We start from the raw sequence: 20,518 nt of genomic DNA, 5'->3' as shown, positions 1-20,518 counted from the left end.
AAATCATAACACCCACTGGTTCCATCTATTTATTTTATTTATTTAAAAATGCTTATTAATCACATCCCCAATACAAGGAACACCCGACGCTGTGTACAAAATAAACATGCATAATCCATAACATAAATCATAATAAATACAATACATAACAATAAACACAGTCCATTTAAAAAAAATTTAAAAACAAAACATCCATTACTAAACATAAATACTGCTGAATTATAATGGAGGGACTCAGATACAATATATCCCCTTTTAATCTAAGATAATAAAACTTACCATACTGGGTCAGACCAAGGGTCCATCAAGCACAGTATACTGTTTCCAGCAGTGGCCATTCCAGGTCACACACAACCGACAGGATCCCAAGGGATAAATAAATTCCATGTTGCTTATCCCAGGGATAGGAGGTGGATTTCTGCAACTCCACCTTAATAATGGTTTATGGGCTTTTCCTCCAAGAACTTGTCCAAATGTTTTTTAAACACAGCTAAACTAATAACTTTCACCACATCCTCTGGCAATGAATTCCAGAGTTTAATTATGTGCTGAGTAAAAGCATATATTCTCTTATTAGTTTTACATGCATCACCTATAACACTGGGCAACAATGAAAGTATTACTGACCTAAAAAGGTCCTACTCTGTAGTATCTTGATGTGCTGAACACGAATATGACCATGAAAAGTTTTTATTGGCTCTCGTTTTGAAGATATTTAATATAGTTCACTTTCTATGTTTAGTAGGGATGTGAATCGTGTCCTCGATCGTCTTAACGATCGATTTCGGCTGGGAGGGGGAGGGAATCGTATTGTTGCCGTTTGGGGGGGTAAAATATTGTGAAAAATCCTGAAAAATCGTGAAAAATCGTGAAAAATTGAAAAAACGTAAAATCGCAAAACCGGCACATTAAAACCCCCTAAAACCCACCCCCGACCCTTTAAATTAAATCCCCCACCCTCCCGAACCCCCCCCCCCAAATGACTTAAATAACCTGCGGGTCCAGCGGCGGTCCGGAACGGCAGCGGTCCGGAACGGGCTCCTGCTACTGAATCTTGTTGTCTTCAGCCGGCGCCATTTTCCAAAATGGCGCCGAAAAATGGCGGCGGCCATAGACGAACACGATTGGACGGCAGGAGGTCCTTCCGGACCCCCGCTGGACTTTTGGCAAGTCTTGTGGGGGTCAGGAGGCCCCCCCCCAAGCTGGCCAAAAGTTCCTGGAGGTCCAGCGGGGGTCAGGGAGCGATTTCCCGCCGCGAATCGTTTTCGTACGGAAAATGGCGCCGGCAGGAGATCGACTGCAGGAGGTCGTTCAGCGAGGCGCCGGAACCCTCGTTGAACGATCTCCTGCCGGCGCCATTTTCCGTACGAAAACGATTCGCGGCGGGAAATCGCTCCCTGACCCCCGCTGGACCTCCAGGAACTTTTGGCCAGCTTGGGGAACCCTCGCTGAACGACCTCCTGCAGTCGATCTCCTGCCGGCGCCATTTTCCGTACGAAAACGATTCGCGGCGGGAAATCGCTCCCTGACCCCCGCTGGACCTCCAGGAACTTTTGGCCAGCTTGGGGGGGGCCTCCTGACCCCCACAAGACTTGCCAAAAGTCCAGCGGGGGTCCGGAAGGACCTCCTGCCGTCCAATCGTGTTCGTCTATGGCCGCCGCCATTTTTCGGCGCCATTTTGGAAAATGGCGCCGGCTGAAGACAACAAGATTCAGTAGCAGGATCCCGTTCCGGACCGCTGCCGTTCCGGACCGCCGCTGGACCCGCAGGTTATTTAAGTCATGGGGGGGGGGGTTCGGGAGGGTGGGGGATTTAATTTAAAGGGTCGGGGGTGGGTTTTAGGGGGTTTTAGTGTGCCGGCTCACGATTCTAATGATTTATAACGATAAATCGTTAGAATCTGTATTGTATTGTGTTCCATAACGGTTTAAGACGATATTAAAATTATCGGACGATAATTTTAATCGTCCTAAAACGATTCACATCCCTAATGTTTAGTCATGTAAATTTATCCAGTAGGACTGTAAATAAGCCTAGAATGATGTAATATTGCATCATATTGCATAATACCATCATGCACACATCATCCAGAGTTTATTACATCATTTTCTGATGCAATGCAGTTCTACTGCCATGCTGCTGCTGAGTAAGCTGACGTCAGCAGTGTACTATATGAAGCCCAGTCAGAAAGGGTGAGCATTTGAAATATTCATGCTAGCTGACTACTGCTGGACACTCTGCAGAGATGCTCCCAAACAGGTGTACAAGAGACAAGCAAAGAAATCTAAGACGTAGTCTATGACTTCATTTTTCAAACGGTATTAACCGTAGGTCTCCTATTGGCATACAATTCAAGATGTAATTATATTATTGCATATTGCAAAAAAACTAGAGCCAATTTTGCATTTTCACAGTCACATTCATGTTTAGCTCATGGAAATGTATAAGAATTGACTAATTTCATTTCCGTAACATGACTTTTGTGAAAATTTGTTGCCCAGTGTAATCTACTCAAAGTTACCTCTGTATGAACAGTCTTCTTACAGAATGACAAATAGTTCAATTCTAGTCTAATATCAGGGAATGAGCGCCACAAAACAGGTGCCATTGTTGAAAATATCTTCGCAGGCATACACAGATTGCTAATATCCCAAAATGGAGGCTCCACTAACAAAGCTCTTTGAGTCGATCTTAATTGCCATCTTGAAAAATACCATTCTAATTTTTCTTATCATGGGGTTCTTTACACTATCATTTTTTTTTTTTTTACCATTAACAATTTATTATCAAGGAGTTCTAGCCAATTCTGCTCCACTCAATAAGATTCTCTTTATTATCATAAAAAAAAAAAAAATTAAGAAGAAATTCCCAGCAATCCCTAAAACCCCAGCCAGGACATTACTGATCACATATATGATCTCCTCATAGCCCTATCCTGTTTGGTAGTAGTCCATACCTTACCCCAGCCCTTCCTCCACAACTACCATATACTGTTCCTCTGGGTAATATTTCCAAATAAATAACTTCAGTTTTGTCATTATACATTAGCATCTATTCTCTCAACTACTTACATTTTTTTTTTTTTTTAATCCTTCAATTTTCTCAGCCTGGAGTGTTTACCCTGTTATCTTCCCTTCCATCACATCTGCACTGCTACTTTTAAATTATTGAACTGAATTGCCCCCAAGACTGATCAATGTTCATCAATCATTCTCCCTGAGTAATTGTCACGAATGGCCAGGCACGTGAATGACCAGCTAAGATTAAAAGACGGCACCTGTTGCAGTTTTCATGCCATGCAGATGTGGTCACAGATCAGCAAGCAGCTTCCACAGAAGTCTTACCCCAGCAGCCAGCTCAGGCTGGATTCGGATAGTGTCCAGGAGACTCCCAGGAAGACAAGTTTATTTTTATTTATTCCATTTCATTCCCATTCTTATTAACTGCTTCCCCGGTCTAAGCCAAAACTGCCCAAATTGATGTACATACAAAACATCAAAATACAATACATAAAATCATACATAAAAATACTTAAAACCAAGCACAGACGGCACAATATTTCTTTTTAGCCATCATCCAAGCCACACATCTCTCATTATGTCCCCATCACCAACTCCCCTCCCCCCAGGAACGGATTTAGGATTCTGCCGCCCTTAGGCACTATTGAAACTTTTACCTTCCTGCTTCCTGTAAGGGTCTGTTATCGGGTAGCAGAGGCTGTTCCCTGCTGAATGAGATTCAGCAGAAAATCCTAGTCAGCCTGCACCCCCTAAATGTTTTCTGCCCAAATCTATGGCTACCACTCCATGACACACCCATCTCCAGATAAGTTATTGTGAGCTTGGTGTGATGAGTAGTGTTTTTGCAAAAGCAAGTCAACCAACTTTTTCAAGCTACATTTTTATGTTCAGTAGTAGTTTTTGTAGTGGCTAGAAGTTTTGCAGTCTTAGTATCATTTGCAATTTGTACTGGTTTCTCTAGCATGTGCATTGTTTCTTTTAGAAATTCTTCTCAGACTACATTTTTTTATCTGAGTATTATTTTGTCTTTAATTAGAGAAATAGCTAACCCTCCAAAATCACATGACTGGCTTTGTGTGTTTGACATCTATTACAAACCTCTCTCTTAATGGTCCCTAATACACTCAAGCATGGAAACGTGGTATTTCTAAATTCATTTTTTCTAGATGTGCAATATGCTTTAAATCTCTGAAATACCACTTTATTATCGGTTTTATTACTGTAAGCTGAAAAGCATTATAAACAAGAAGTGTGGCTATACCTACTACATTAAGAAACAATGTTCTTTTAATTACCTTCATTCTCTTGAGCATTGACAGGTTTCATGCAAAGTGTGAGCCTCTTTTGGAACCTTCTCCAATTGTCATCCATGTTGCTAGGAACCTATTAGGTCAAAAAGTGCCACAACTAGCCTTGAGCTAGGATCTACTCAGGTTAAGGCTGATGCGCTGTGTGTAGAGCCACAAACTGGCTCAGTAGAAGCCAGGCTCAGAATATCGATTGCCTGTGTATGGCCCAATCCCCTTGAGACTCCAGATTGGTCCTCAGCGGATTCAAAAGCAGGATGAGCCATGCCAGAATGACCTGGGAGTTTTTAATTATGTACTGATGTTACAGGATGTGAAAGTATTGAAGCTCTGTGTTAACCTTGTAAGTAGACTTTGTGTCTCAAGTATTCACTGAATCTCTCCATGGAGAGGAATTACTGTGGAAACTAGGGATGTGCAGAGCAAAATTTTATGTTCATATTTTTTATGTCCGAAAGGGGGTCCCACTTGCGGCCAATATGGACATAAAAAAAATCCAATGAGTTGGGTATATGTACATATGTGCAAAAAAAAAATTTAAACCCCCTCACCCTCCTTAATCCCCCCCCCAGACTTACCACAACTCCCTGGTGATGGAGCGAGGAGTGAGGACGTCATTTCTGCAATCCTTGGCGAGAAGCATGTGACGTCGGCGGCACGTCGAGTGACGCGGCGTCACGTGATTCCCGGCTCGTTCGCGCCGGACGGCTCGTTCGGCCCAAAAAGAACTTTTGGCCAGCTTGGGGGGGCCTCCTGACGTCACATGCTTCTCGCCAAGGATTGCAGAAATGGCGTCCTCACTCCTCGCTCCATCACCAGGGAGTTGTGGTAAGTCGGGGGGGGGGGATTAAGGAGGGTGAGGGGGTTTATATTTTTATTTTGGCTCAACAATCGCGATTTCCAACATATCGAACATATCTATGTTCGATATGTGGGAAATCCGATCGTTTATGTCGAATCAATTTTTTAAGTAAAAAAAAAATATGAGTTGCGTTTTACTAATGCGGTCAATCCGAATGCACACCCCTAGTGGAAACTGCTCTGGACTGGATTAAGCTTTGCCCCATCCATGAATGTTTGGAAACTTGATTGATTTCTTGGTATGGCATCTTGATTTGATATTTATGTGTGTTCTTATGGTGACTATGTAACATAAGCCACCTTGACTGTATGTAGAAAAACAGCATATAAATGCTGCTAAATAAATTGAAGTTATCTGTTTCTTTATACCTGCAGTACAGGGAATGTTTATGTTATCACCTCATCTATTAATAAAAACAGCACTGAGACATCATCTTCAGCAGGAGCTTTCAACTTGACAGATCTTCAGTTTTGTATGTTTTAGCTACTTCACTTCCATGTTGTTTCATTTATCATACAGCCATTCTTGAATTTTACATATATATCTTGGTTCTATGTGTTCTTTAGTTAAATATTTTGCAGGCATGGAACCTTGGGCTGAGGTGTAGTTGGCAAAACCTGCAGAAAGGAGCCCTGCAGGACCCCACCATAGGCTGGCACAGCTGGCAGTAGCAGAGGTGATGAAGACTGACCACAAAGAAGACAAGAACTCAGGAGTGCAGACCAGACACCAAGAGAAGATCCAGGAACAGGAATCAGGAACATGGAACCAAGAACTGGAGTACTATTTCCTGGGAAGTTGACCTATTGCCGAGGCAGGGAGTGTAGGGGGAGAGAGCCTTATGTAGTGAGAAGGCCCTGGTGTCATCAGTGAATGCCACGAGAAAGTTTCCACTGTGGATCCTCTAAATTGCAGCAAGTTGGGCATGCTTGCACCTATGGGGCTGCCTAGAGACGGTGTCAGCATCTTCCTACTATTCCCATGCGTCGGACCTTCCAGGTAAGAGCAGCAGACCACAGGCCTGTCCCATGGACCGCCAAGCATAACTATATATATATATATATATATATATATATATATACAGTAAAAACCCAAATTGGCATATACACTTAAGTTAGTGGAAAGGGACTAAAATGCAAAAAACCCCAATTCTCTTACTTAAAAAAAAAAGTATATAAATCAATAGTGATGGCACACAGTACAATAACTAAAGCCACATTGTGCCGCTGATAAGTGGTGGCATATATTGCAAATACCTCCTGGTTTTTATCTCTGGCATAAGGTTCCACGTTGGGCCCCCTGAGGAAGCCCGTCTTAGGGTGAAACAGAGGCCTTTGTAGGGGCTTTTATGAACTGTGGACAACAATAAGTAAAATGTCTGAGGACACCAGCTTGTGAGGAATTGGTCTTTGTTCCATGATAAACCCAGAAACTTTTCTTCAAACATTTTTTCTCTGCGTTGGAAATAAACTTTGGAGGAAAAGTAGTATAGTGATAAAAATCAATGCTATGAACATCTGTATATTTGCAAACTTTGGAGAAAGTAATTTGTTAATTACAGCAATAAAAAACATTACTATGAACATTTGTGTAGTTAGTGTATAACTGGTTTTAATGTTACATCTGGATACAGTGTTTCATTGTCAATGAATGTGTGTGTGAGTATGTGTGAGTGAAAGTCCTTGAATGCTTTTAGATATCTGAAAGATTATAAGTAATATATAAGTAATATTTGATAAAGTGTGTTGGAATGTGATACATATCTTTGCATCATATTTATGATGTTTTTTAGACTTTTGTAAAAGTACATATTATAATCCCTGTTTACCTTTTTAGCTAGACAGGCACAGCAAGTCAATCACAGAATTTCTGCATAATGGTAGATCATACCGGAAAACACCTACCAAAATTACAGCCTTTATACCCTCCACATTTTGAATTGTGCAACTTCATTCCTCCATCAATAAAAAAACTTCCCACTCAATAACTTGATTTAAGCTAGACGGGTGAACAGTTTGCCACTTAAAAATATAGGCTTGTTCCTTATGGCACAGACATAAGGAGACATTCCCACCCCTTGTCATGGGAACATGATGAATATTGAAAAAGAAAAACTGATCAATAGTATGCTGCTGATTTATCCAGTGTTGTGCCAATGGAGCATCTGGCTTTTGTGTTCTAATACAGCTCTTATGCCTTATCATGCATGTTTTAATCTCTCTCTTGATGTGCCCTATATATAATTTACAAATTATAGCATAAAATACTTGTGATGTCTCACACATATAATGGGGGGTCCCACAAAGCAGAACAGAAGACTGTCTGTCAAAGCCAGAAGGCAAAGTAGAAGCAAGACAGACCAGTCGCTGTTACGCATGCCGGCCACGGAAGACCCGCGGCACGGCCCTCTCACCTTTTCTTAAGGACTCAGCCTCTGGTTCCTCCTCGCTGGTGGTGGCGGGCCGCCAGCTCCGTCCTCGGGCCTCCCCCGGTGCCTCCGGCCCCGCTGCAGCTTCCAGCGTTCCCTATCCTGATGCCACTTTTCGTTGGGCCTCTCTACGTGGCCCGCGGAGAAATGCCACCACTCGTGCCATGCCCCTCCCTAGGCGCGTGCATGCGCATCACTGATCCTTATGAAGGGACCATGGCGGGAACCTGGCCATGGCCCTGGATGCTGACGATAACCTCTGCAAAGTACTTAAGCTCAGGCCCCCGCTCCTTAGCATTGCCTTTACAAAAGGTCTCCTCGCTACTCAAGTACTCGTTGCTACTAGAGATTCGTCTCTACTCTTCATCGTTCCTGGTTCCTGTTCTCCTTGTTCCTGTCCTGCTTATGCTTTGGATTGATTACACGGACTTTGACCTCACTTTGCTCGACTACGCTACTGCCTATCTCCAGTCCCAGACCTCTGCTTTGCCTGACCACGTATTGCCTATCTCCAGACCCCCGCTTCGTCCAACTACGCTATTGACTTCTCCATGATTTGACCTCAGCCTTGATTGACTACACTACTGACTATCTCCGTGATCAGACCTCAGCATTGCTTGCCACAGCCCCTGGATTGCCGCCGGCACTGACTCAAGCCTACCTTTGGACACCTCATTTACCTACTCCCTGGACGTGGACTTACTAGGCTTTGGCCTATCTCTGCTCGAGCTCCCCCAGTCTGCCTTTGTCTTATTGGCACTCGAGTTTCCAGAACCTTACCCAGTGCAGAGTAGGACTACTCCATCCCTCGCCTGCTGTCTCTGGGCTGAACCAGCTTCTCTTACTATCCTACCTCAAGGCCCACCTAAGTCCTGCCGGCCCCAGCACCCAAAGGCTCAACCCGTGGGGAACAAGGGCTGGAATAGGTGAAGCTCCAGCGGCCTCTGCCTATCATCCCACTCTTCCTGCCGATGGTGGGGACCCATAGGTCCTTGCCTACGGGTTGCGTCAACCCCCACCTCGGCCCAAGTGTCCACCTCCGACGCAACAGTCGCCTTTGCTTAGGAATATTTAGTCACACATATTATGAAATAAAAGTCACCCAAATATTTACATAATTGGATAATTTTACAGGTTCATGATGTTTTTGAGACTTTTACAAGGATCACATACACTAAAAGTAATAACCTAAGAGATCTGTTCGTCCATTTGGAATTTACACATAAATCCTCTGACTTGACTATTTCCTCCGGGGTGTCTATCACCCTTGTGGTCACTGTTCTGTATGCCATGTGGCTATGAGTGTTACCACTTTAACTGTATCTACTAATAATTTTGTCATTAAACTGATATATCAGTCCTCATGTTTGTCATCAAATGTCATATATCTTGTTAAATGCCCGTGTGACAAGATCTATATGGGAAAAACCAAGCGGATGACTGAAATTTGCATGATCGAGCATCAGTCTATCTTACTTCATCATCACCCTAATGCACCACTAGTTGCACACTGCAATGAAAAATGTCATGGCTTTGGTGATTTACAGTTTTGTGTCATAGACCAATTATCTGCTCATTGGCGTGGTGGTGGAAACCTGAATCGTGAACTGTTACAACTTGAACAGAAATGGATATTTAAATTACAATCTGTCACACCACTGGGACTTAATGCTGATTTGGATTTCTATGTATTTTTAGGCTGATGCTGTGTGTCACTTTCTCGTCATCAGTATGTGTTGTAATTGTTCCAGGTGGTGAGCAAGTGATGACTCCATCAGCGCTATATGAAGACTTCACCTCAACCTTCAGTGGTTCCTTTAAGACACTCTTCTGAGGCTTTCAGTCTTGTTGTAAACGGTATCTCTGGCAAACAGGTGAGTACTGCTTTCACTATTACTTTTGTGACATATGTTGAAATTTTACTTTTATATTTACAGTTAACAGTTACAGTGGATTATAAAATTAAATCTACCCCTGAGGAAGATTCTCGGCAAAACACTGGCCGTGTTGTTGGGTTCACTAAAGTAAAACACTTCTGACTGTTTCTGTTTTTAATTGCTTTTGAAAAAAAAAACTAAAAAATTGTATTCTTGTGATGGTGGATAATTGATTAGTCCTGGCAGTCCTAGCACTCTTTGTGCATGACACACTGTCAGGCTTGCTGACACCTTACTTTAATTTTGTTGTAAGTCTGTTTTCTCTGATCAGATCTTGCGATAATTAGTATTTTGAGCCCCATCTATTTTGTCTTTTGGTTTGTTCATAGTTTGGGACTTGGGGACTTAAAGGTATAAAAATGTAATATTAGAGTGCTATAGAACTTTTCCAATAGCTAGTAAAAAATCAAACGTATTTGAAAGGATCAACAACTTTTAGGCTTTTTGTAAACTAATTTCCTAATCAATATGACATACTCTGGGAGCTTATTTCCTCTATTTTAAGTATCAGTTTATATAGTTACTACAAAAATAACCATATTGATCAGTCCTTGAAGATGCCTGAATAGTTTTCATGGCTTTAGGCACAATTAGGTAATAAAATATTGTTTTCCAGCTGCTTTGCTTTACTCTAATTAGGTTTATATTTATTTTCAAGTGTATGGCCATAATAAACTTGACTGTGGTTCTCATAGACATCTATAGGGTTTTACAGTAGTGGTTTGAGAATAGCATACTTTCTCCATTGCTTGCTATGGAGTAGGGCCACTTTTAGCATAGTTAAATGAGGCAGTGTAGTAACTGAGTTGTGGGCATGCATTTTTGGCTTCTTGTTCTTAATTCAAGGTGACATCATGGTGTAGGCATGCATAGTTTATGTATTTATTTATTTATTTATTTAATTAAAATGTTTTATATTCCACTTCTTCCATTATATTGTTCAGTGCAGTTTGCAATGATCACAAGTGTGCTTCCTTTGCCCAATTTCAAATGTTTCAAAATTGTGTTCCATAAAAAGAGCAACTCAACACATCTGGAAATGGAAAATGAAGTTTATGCCTACTATAATGAGGCTGATAATGTATTATCTTATTCCAAGAGAGGGCTAATCTAAAAATCCCTGTGGAAAAAAAATGTTTTGTTGGATAACCTGAAATATGCAGAGTTTCTGATTTGTTGGGGGAGGGGGGGTGGCATGCAACACAATTACTTTTATTTACTGAATATCTTTGAACCATAAATTTATCTAGGCCCTGATTATGAGTGAATATAACCCTGAGGTTCTATTTGTTTGCAGTGTAAGAAAATGTGATGTATATGTATTGCAGTGTAGTTTACAAGATCTCAATAAGCTGAGTCATTCTGTTGTCATCTTATGCCCTTTATCCTTATGTTCATATTTTAGTTGTTTCAATTGTTCTTCCTTGTAGCATCATGTCTGACCTTGCAGAGTAAATCATTATGCTGCGTGGTGCAGCCTCATATGTTTTCAAGAAATCCAGATAAATTATGTCCCCTATTTAATTGTTCTCTTTCAAGTTAAGTATTAAAAGAATTGAAGTAACACCTTTCTCAATCCAGATCCATTATCACTTAATAAATTATACATTTCAAAGATTTAAAATCTTGTCCTTGGTTGTCATTTCCAGTACCTTCCTGACAACTGAAAATAGACTAGAGAGAGTCTTAGAATAGGGAACGGAGTAGCTACCATCTGGTTCTATATGGCCTATATGTTTGAGTATTGCCACAGTGAAAATTAGTCATTTGGGAATAAATCTCAGAGATAATATTTCAGTGATCACTACTGATTAAATCACAGGGTAAATACTGCAATACAGACACAAGCAACTGATCACAGAATAAGCAACTGCTTTCCCAGCTTTTGTTTGCAAATATTAACTTTTTTTTACTCACTTTAGATGGCATATCCCTTCATTTAAGGCAAGGTAGTCCATTACCAAATAAACAGGTTGCAGCTTTACTTCAGCACAAAGAGGTTATCCTGCTAAATTAAATGTATCCACTTATCCAGCTAAATTTGGCCAGATAAATGAGGAGCATTCCAGGGGCAATCCACCGGCATTCCCAGGAGGAACTGAGTTAGCCGGATAAGTTATGCAGCTAACTCCGATATTCAGTTAGCCAGATAACTTATCTGGCTAACTCTGGTCATCCCATAGAGGTGTTCTAAAGTTTGCCAGATAAACTTATCCGGCTAACTTTAAGATACCTGGGTATATTCTGCACCGCTGAATATACAGCACTAGTTATCCAGATACGTTTTTCCGGCTAACTAGCAGAGCCTAGCACTGTATTTGGCTTTGCCTTCCCTCTAGGGGCCCTCAATATGCTTTAGGAGCAAAAAAAGCATCAAGATATTATAGACAGGAATTTATCTTTGCTCTGATCAGAGAATATTTTACCTGCTTCTGCCTAGCATAGTCTAGTCCATGCTACTTTTGTGCCTTACCATTCTCAATTTGAACAACTCTCCAGTTCTACTGCAGAGGTTTTTTGTGATTTAATCAAAGGGAATATCTGTATCTCAGGCACAAAAGCATCTGAACTATGGGGTCAATACACCCATTTTGCAGCAGAAAAGAAAGATGAGATGAATAACTGTTCAAGCCAGCCGGCAAATAAAAATATTTTCTATTCAAACCTGGAGCAGAGGCTGCACAGAAGGCCAAATAAAGGTGGAAATGGTTGTTTAATGAAGCATTTTGGGCTTACTGTGCTCTGTGCCTTAGAATGTATTAGCTGCCTCATTTTCTTATGCATGAACCTCATTATCCCTTATCAGATATGCAAAGTTGCTTTGGTTACAATAGTTTGCTCTAGAAAAAGGTAGTGAAACCCAAATGAGCATGCCCAGGTCATGAAATCAGCACAATCTAAGGGTAAAAAGCCCAAAACATTTGTCCATATATGTATTCTCATATAGCCTCATCAATATTCTCACTGAAGCACACAGTTGAATCGAAATCAAAGGGAGAACACAGAGCACTCACACACAGAAAAGAACGAATATTGTAGCCACAAAAAAAAAAAAAAATGCCAATACCATAGCAAATCGTAGGGGGGGGAGGACCTGCTGTCGTGTAAAACTAGCATGTGCCAATGAAAAAAAAAAGCATATACTCTTCTCCATAAAGAAACAGGATTCACATGCCACTCCCATGCTGCGCACTGACCTCCCTGCAGTTGGTTCTCTGGGGCCACTACTGAGATGAGGAGAAGCACCTCTGATGTGTCCTCAGGGCAGGTCCAGTAAGTCTGGTTATGTTTTGTCTCATATCTTTCTGTGTAAGAACGGTAGGATCCATATAACTTGTTGATAGGTTCGGTGAGTCCTGTTAGAGTGCAAGAGAGTCTTTTCTCTAGACTAACACTTCACATTGCACTTACTGGACTATCAACTTGTGATTTTTAATGTATTTTCAAACTAATCTGAACTCTATGGCATGGCTCATCCTGCTCTGCAGGATACCAGAAAGCAGAAGTCAAGAGGGTGAGGGTACTCAACTGACTCCTGGAGAATCCTCGGGAGTACAAGAGCTCAGAGGACCAGATCTGGATGGGAATGGAGATCCAACCTGTGATAATTTCCCTTTACACGTCTACTGTTATCCATCAAAGCATGTCTGCAAGTGACCATTTATGTAGTCTGCCTGTTTGGCATCCCGATTTGTCACCTGCTGTATTCTGCTGTCTTATGTGTGTCCTTTTCTCTAACTCTTCCAACATGCACTCTCCCTTCTGTCCCTCTATATTGTACATGTGCACGGTGCTCTTTTCTTTCTGTGCCTTGGTCAGGGTCCTCTGCTACATGCATTAAAAAGGCAATTACTAGTTCTGTCTGCGTTGATTATTTTCTCTTGTCTTGTTTCTTTAGTCTTTCTTGGTTTTACTGAATAAGGATAACTTTCAAACATCTCCATGCAGTGACATATACACATATATATGGCCACATGTACATTGTGATGTAGCTCAACCCAGCCAGGGGCAAGAAAGGCCTGGGCCTGGTAAGAAAAAACCAAGCTGTACCAGAGGCAAACAGAAGAGGGCGATACGGAAGGCAGGGAGAACTACAACTCCCAGGTTTTTAGAGCCACCACCTGACCCCTGGGCTGAGCTGGAGCTGAAACAGGTGTCGGAATCAAGGGGTAACGATTCTGACACAGCTGAATCAATGGAAATAGAAGAGGAGAGCGTGCCAGCATAGTGGCAGTGGCCAGAAAAAGCTAGCTCCTCAGAACAAGAGGAGGAAGAGATGGAGATAGACTCTCAGATGGAGAAGTCCTCCAGTTCTGTTATGAATACAGAGTGAGTGACTGGAATGGGGGATGGTAAGGGGAATGTTAGTTTAAAAGACTGTTTTGGGCTTACACTGTGAAACTAGTTAAATACTAGCTGTTTGGCATGGGAAGGCCCTAACCGTTACACAACAAGAGGGGAGATGGGGAGTGTTGTGTTCCCCCAAGTGGGAGTGGTAATGGCTGGCTAGAATGCACACAGTGCTGGTGACCATTGTTTTGGGAACTGTTAGCTGTTAATGTGAGGATAAAAGAGCAGCCCTGTTGGAACTGCAATGCAAACTGTTTTATCAAACTTTGTTTTGTACTACTAGGGAGTGATGGAGCTAGGCCCTTTGTTGTCACTGAGAGAACCCTCAAGCCCAGATAAGGCGGTGCTGGGCTGAGCTAAGCCCTGGAGAGCTGGATTGACTGCAGGACAGTGTGGAAAAAGAAAAGTGACTTGCGGATGAAGCGTCTTAAGACTAGGACAAGCGGCAGACTGGCGCAGTGGTGGCAGAGAGCCTTCACAACATCTAGAATAGTACTGTATAATTGTGAATTATAAAATACTAGGGATGTGCAGCAGGGACGGATTCGTCCCATTCGGTATTCGTATTCGTCGGCTCCCAAATCCATTGCATCTGTTCTCGGGGGACCCCAATCTGTTCATTAGTTACATATGTATTCATTTCCCAAAAAAACTCCATCCCAACCCTTTAAATTTAATTAACTACAACTCCCCACCCTCCTGACCCCCCCCCCCCCCCCCCAAGACTTGCCAAAAGTCCCTGGTGGTCCAGCGGGGGTCCTGGAGTGATCTCCTTCACGTGGGCTGTCGGCTGCCAGTATTCAAAATGGCGCCGATAGCCTTTGCCCTTACTATGTCACAGGGGCTACCAGTGCCAATGGTCGGCCCCTGTCACATGGTAGGAGCAATGGACACATAACTCTGAAAATTTCAACCCTATGACATCTCTTCTATGTATTCTGCCTTTGCATTGTTCATTCTTCTTAGCATTAATGTTACTTTAATTTCCTTGTGTCTTTGCTTTTCCTGTAACTACGCAGAGCATGCAGAAGCTTCTCCAAAAGGATGATGTCCTGCAGACCAAGTATGCTGCCAGTGAATGCCTGCAAGCATCCCTTGGGTAGATAAGAGATGCTCAGTTGTATGCACTGCCTTCTGTACTGTTTCGCACCTGCTTCTTGCTCAATTGTCTGAAAGGCATCTGGAGTGATTTTCCTTTCTTCTCTTTCAGTTTCACTCAGGCATGCTCATCTTCACTTCTGGGAGGAGTAGAAGAAAAAAAGAGGCCCTCCAGAAGTGAATGCAAGAGCCTTGCTTCCTTCTTAGGAAACCATTCACTCCGATGCATTCCCTTCCTTCATAAAAGAAATATAAAATGTGACCCCCATGTTTTTCCCTTTAGGATTTTATTACAGATTGCTCTTTTTTTTTTTTAGACTTTTGGTGTCCTTGGCAGTTTTTCAAGGTTTGGTGGTATGATGGGTGTGAGTGTAGAAGTAGGTCCCAAAAGTGTATATTTGTGATTGTGATAAAAATGTAGGGATGAGGGTATACAGTGTGTGTAGATTCTTGTGCTGCAGTTGAGGACTGTCAGTGATACATTCCAACAGACATGATGCAGGGATAATGGCAGGCGCGCGCAAGGGGGTGCACAATTGTGCAACTTGCGCACGCCGAGCCACGCTGCCTTCCCCCGTTCCCCCTAGCCTGACCCTTCCCACCCCCACCCCCCCGCCACCCCCCCACTTCCTTTTGCGCCTGACTCCGGGCAGGTGCAAGTTGTGCGCGCCAACAGCCTGCCGGCACGCGATCCTTTGACATAGCAGCAATAGCCGCTGTGTCAGAGGCCTCTGGTCCCATCCCCGGACCACCCACGGACCGCCCCTTTTTGCAAGCCCCAGCATTTATACGCATACCGGGGCTTTACGCGTGTCGCCGGGCCTTTCCAAAATAGGCCCGGCGCGAGTAAACACCCCCACACACACACACACACACATTCGCGTAAATCCTCTGGATTTACACGCGTAGGGCTTTTAAAATCTGGCCCTAAATGTTTCCTCCCACAGGATGTATGGGTGCTATTCAAGCAAAGTGGAGACCAGACAGACCTACTCCTGCTTCAGTTGGAGTAAAGATATTCAGAGTAGAACCTCGGGGGGCAAATAAACCTGCTTGCTGCCAAAAGCCGTATTCAGGACCATGCAAATATATTTTAGGAAGTTTTGAAAACAGCACAAATAGCAGACAAATAGCCTTCTTTTATGGCAGCAGATATTCAGGAAAACCTGATATTCCTGATTTAACTATGCATCTCCTGGAGGCTAAAACAGCTGGGGGTTAATTGACCTATATATGACTGCAAAAGTGCTACATATTTCTAGTGACATCACAGAAAATATATTTTGATTGGAAGTAAAGGCTGTTCAAAAACAGCAGAGCAAACATTTTACTGGCTTTTATATCATCATTAGAATTTAGAGTGTCACCAGTCTGCTCAGGATGGAGATATACTGACGCCACGTAAACAGTGTGTGTGTGTGTGTGTGTGTGTGTGTGTGTGTGTATTATGATAATAAGATGCAGAAAGGATCAGTAAAAAATGCAAAATATACTTTGCACTTCTTGGATCACACAGCACACAACCCTATCCCTAAATCAACAATACAGAATAGCTCTTTCAATTTTTACATTATGGATATGATTGCTCTGACATTAGATTGCACAAGCAAGCCAGGCATATAAAAAGGTTTAGCACTTTCAAGCAGTACAAGATTGATAGAAAGTCTTACTCACTGCCAGGCAGAGGACCTGGGCTGAATTCCCAAGCTAGGCTTCTGTTCCTCGGGCTGGCCAGAGCTGGGAGGTGCTGTGAAGGCAGTGTTCATAACCCCAGAGGAGAGGGATTCTCAGCCATTGCTCTATGGTGGCACCTAGTGGTGAGGCTCAAGGACCGCGCTGTCTGGGCTCCAAAGAGAGCTCTGCTTTCTGGCCCCCCTGGTCAAGGACCACTGCTGATGCAATGACTGGGCCCAGTTGGGAAGGGAATATAAAAATGGTGTGTGGGGAGGGGAAGAACCCAGAATCTGTTGTGAAAGAAGAATCATGTTGCTACAGCCTAAAAGAGACTGGTAACAATGGAGCTGGAAGCCCAAAGGAGCAGGAGGGGAAAAACAAAAAAAGCTGTTTGAATGCTTGGCTTAAAGACATGAATTAATCCGATCCAACAGGAAGCAGGAGCAATAAACAGAAATAAGACAGCCCAGAGTTACAGCACTGGCCCAGAAATCTTTTGCCTCTCATTCTTGGTAAATTTCATACATAAGCATGCACGGGTGGGGCACTTAAACGTTTCTCTTTTTTTTTTTCACTTGAAACAGATATGGGTCGATTTTCAAAGGCTTGCGTGTGACTTGGACCTGCGCGCGTGCGCACGCGCCATGCGGATTTTTAAAAGGCCCGTGTCCACCCACGTGTCTCCCAGTACGTGCATAAAATATTTTCCCAGAAAAGGGGTGGGGCGTGAGCATGGGCTGGGCGGGGCGTGCGCAGGACATGGGAAGGCCGGGACTGCACCATGAAGTCAGCACGTAAGTAGTTACATGCACAAGCGCGTAGCTTTACAGCTGCTATGGATGGTGTGTAGGTAGTGTAACAAAAAAAATGAGACTAGTCAGCGCGGTTTTAAGGCTCGGGCCTAATAGGGTAAAAGGGAGGCAAGTTAGCTAGGGGGTTTAGGAAGTCCTCTCCTTTACTGGGGTGAACTGGGAGCAAACTGGGAAAAAGGCCTATTGGGTCGCCACGCATACCTACTATAATTCCCTCTACTTATGCGCTCAAACCGGCAAACGCGCGCACATGTGCGCACATGCACAGATCTTAAAGTTTACTTCATAATTAACTGGATGACACAAGTGGAATCTGTAAAAAAAAAAAAAAAAAAAAAAATCATGATATACTTTCAAAAATTTAAAAAAATCATTTTGTTTGGTTTTGAAACATGCTGTTACTACAGTTTTCACAAGGGAGGCTTCTAGGCAGTATTGTTTCCTGAGATATCAGAAGACATTCCTTATTGGGTAGGAATTGGTCATTAAGGGCAGAGGTGGTAAAGCTTGCTATCAGGGTGTATATGCTATAGGTGTGAGCGTGCATTCCATACGGAAGGATAGTCACTACCAGTCTGAAAGGCATGCTCTTGTATGCTAAGATTTATCATAAGTGCACATACAAGCTATTCACATAGGCTGATAATGATTATCTATTGTCACTAACCTCCACTATATGTACTGAGCCCATCATGCCCTGGCAGATTTCGCACCAGCAGGGTGTTAGCTGGTATCTGCAGGTCTGCACATTAACATTTACTATCTGGGTCCAGCCTACCAGACCCTGATCCCGCACTACCCAGCACAAGCAAAGCCCCTGTTTCCAGTCTCCCCCTACTCATCAAAACAAGCAAAGCCCCCATCACCTGATCCCCCAAAAGCTAACTCGCCCTTCCAGCCAAGCATGACGCACAGTGATCTACTACTGGGCAATGCCATTTAGTATTCTGCAGCCTTGCCGGCAGAAGATCCAAGCACTCGCTCATGCCAGTGAAGATTTGGGGGTGAGGGCTCTGGCCATAGGGTGAGTTGAAAGGTGGGAGGGGGGATCTGGAAGCCTACTTTTGGGTGAAGGTGGGAGAACTTGGAAATCGGGGGTTAGGAATTTTGGGGGCCAACAGGCGTCATTTGTTTTTCAGGGATGGGAAGGAAGAAAACAGAGACACGAGGAGGGGGGGTGGGGGGGTCTTTGCTTATGTTGGTTGTTGAATGGGAGTTGTTTTTCTCCATGCTAACCAGCCCTTGCACTTTGTGCTGATTAGCACCACAGATGTAAAGCTACACAGTAAAAGGCTCATATTCCCTTTAGTGTGGACTTTTTGCCATGTGTATATGCTCTGCATCTCATTAGCTTTGTGAATCAGCCACTTACACCGATTTTTTTTTTGCGTGACATTCACTGGCTCAGTGTCTGTGTATCTAATTGCACTGAAACTGAACAGATAAAGCAGGCAAGCAGTCAGAGCAAACAGAAGGCGCGGTCTTTCCAAGCAACTCATTTTTGTCCAGTTATTATGGAAAGGAAAGGTACTTAGAGCTGACACTTACTGGGCTGTAATGAACATTTCTAGCACTCTTTGGAGGAAAAGGGACTGATGAAGAGCTGCCAAGTGCCAGGATGGAAAAAGCTACAATGTTTGACTATCCTTCCAAATGACTCTCGATGAGTTGTGCCAAGATATCTCTTTAGTTCATCAACACTCCAAATGAAATAGTTTGCATAATGAGTGAAAAACGCACTGTAACAATTGCCCAAGTTTCCTCTGTCCAAAAGCTTCAACAGTCACAGCGCAGATTCCAATTTTACCTTCCGCCGTAAACTACTCTTAAAGAGGTTGATCTTTTCTGACGGCAAAATTAATTAAAATAGAGTCGCAGAGTAAAGAAACATTGGCCAAGACAGCTGGGGCATATCTGCTTAGACATATGCTTGCTGCCCACCGCACTAGCTGGGCACATGCATGCCCCTATTACGTCAAGTGATTTTGTTTTCAGTATGTGCATTACTTATGGACTTCTCCCTTTTTGTCTATGCTGTTTTTCTTCAGTCTGACTTTGTTTGCCTTTCTTTACTATTTCCAGCCCTGAAGATTTTGAACAAAGTGCGGAAAATTAATGTGCCTCGCCAGCGAAGGCAGTGCCCGCTGTTCCCTGAAGAACCCAAAATCCCGTATCTCTTGGTGATACAGCATGTGCCTCATTTCCTCCAGAAAGATAACCCTCTGAAAATGAAACCACAAACCCTGCCTTCGGGATCAGATGCAGATGGAAAGTATGAGGATTAATGAGTTGGAAAAAGTAAAAGGAAAAAAAAAAAAAAAGGGATTAAGAAACCCAGACAGCAGAGTGTTCCGTACGCCAGAAAGCACAGTATGAGGGATGGCTGTCCCCCTTCAAAAAAAAAAAGACTAGCAGAATCATCTGCTTACACTAATTTGAATGCATAATGCACTTCCCAAACAGGAACGAAGCTCAGGCTGCCTCACGCACCAATAATTATCATAAGGCTTCTTATGTTCCATCAAACAACCTCATCAATGGAATGGGCTTTCTGCCCACTCTCTAAACACACAGATGAAAAGTTCTAAATGTTGAATCCAGTCTGGGATTTTCTACTGCTTCATCCTAAATGTCAATTCTCAACAGTGAAAAAAAAAAAAATACATGGTTCTCTGTTTTTTCGAAAGTCAGAGAAAAGAATATTTGGACAAATGGCCGGCTTGTGCACCTCTGCTAGCCATTTGCATGCTTTCTATTTCCTGAAACCTTGCATGTTAATGCTGCTGGCTCCCTCCTGCCAGGAAAGATTTGAGAGACTTAAGCTGAATCTGGGGAATTAGGGGAGGAGATCAGTGGTGGGGGGGCTGGGTTGGTAGGGATTTCAGGAGCTGGGGAGGCCAGATGATAACTGCAGGGAGGGGGGGGGGTATCAGGAGACCTGAGGTGAGTCTGGAGGAGGTTCCCCTCACTAAATAGCTCTTTCTGTTCAGCAAGGCCTGCCTCGCCTAACATGGCACTGTCAGCCCGGCC

At 43.1% G+C, this 20,518-nt stretch overlaps 1 protein-coding gene and 1 long non-coding RNA gene across 4 annotated transcripts in view; one reads left to right on the top strand and one right to left on the bottom strand.

Annotated features, from left to right (window-relative positions):
- NXPH1 (neurexophilin 1) overlaps nt 1–20,518 on the bottom strand; it is a 610,521-nt gene that overhangs the window by 485,196 nt on the left and 104,807 nt on the right. The window lies entirely within an intron of this gene.
- On the top strand, nt 14,194–19,955 carry LOC115084295. Its single transcript, XR_003854517.1, has 2 exons — nt 14,194–14,396; nt 19,571–19,955. It is a non-coding gene; the product is annotated as an uncharacterized LOC115084295 (long non-coding RNA).

The sequence above is a fragment of the Rhinatrema bivittatum genome, chromosome 2 (genome assembly GCF_901001135.1).
Source record: "Rhinatrema bivittatum chromosome 2, aRhiBiv1.1, whole genome shotgun sequence".
Taxonomy (NCBI): Eukaryota; Metazoa; Chordata; class Amphibia; order Gymnophiona; family Rhinatrematidae; genus Rhinatrema; species Rhinatrema bivittatum.
This window is presented reverse-complemented; position numbering and strand designations above follow the sequence as displayed.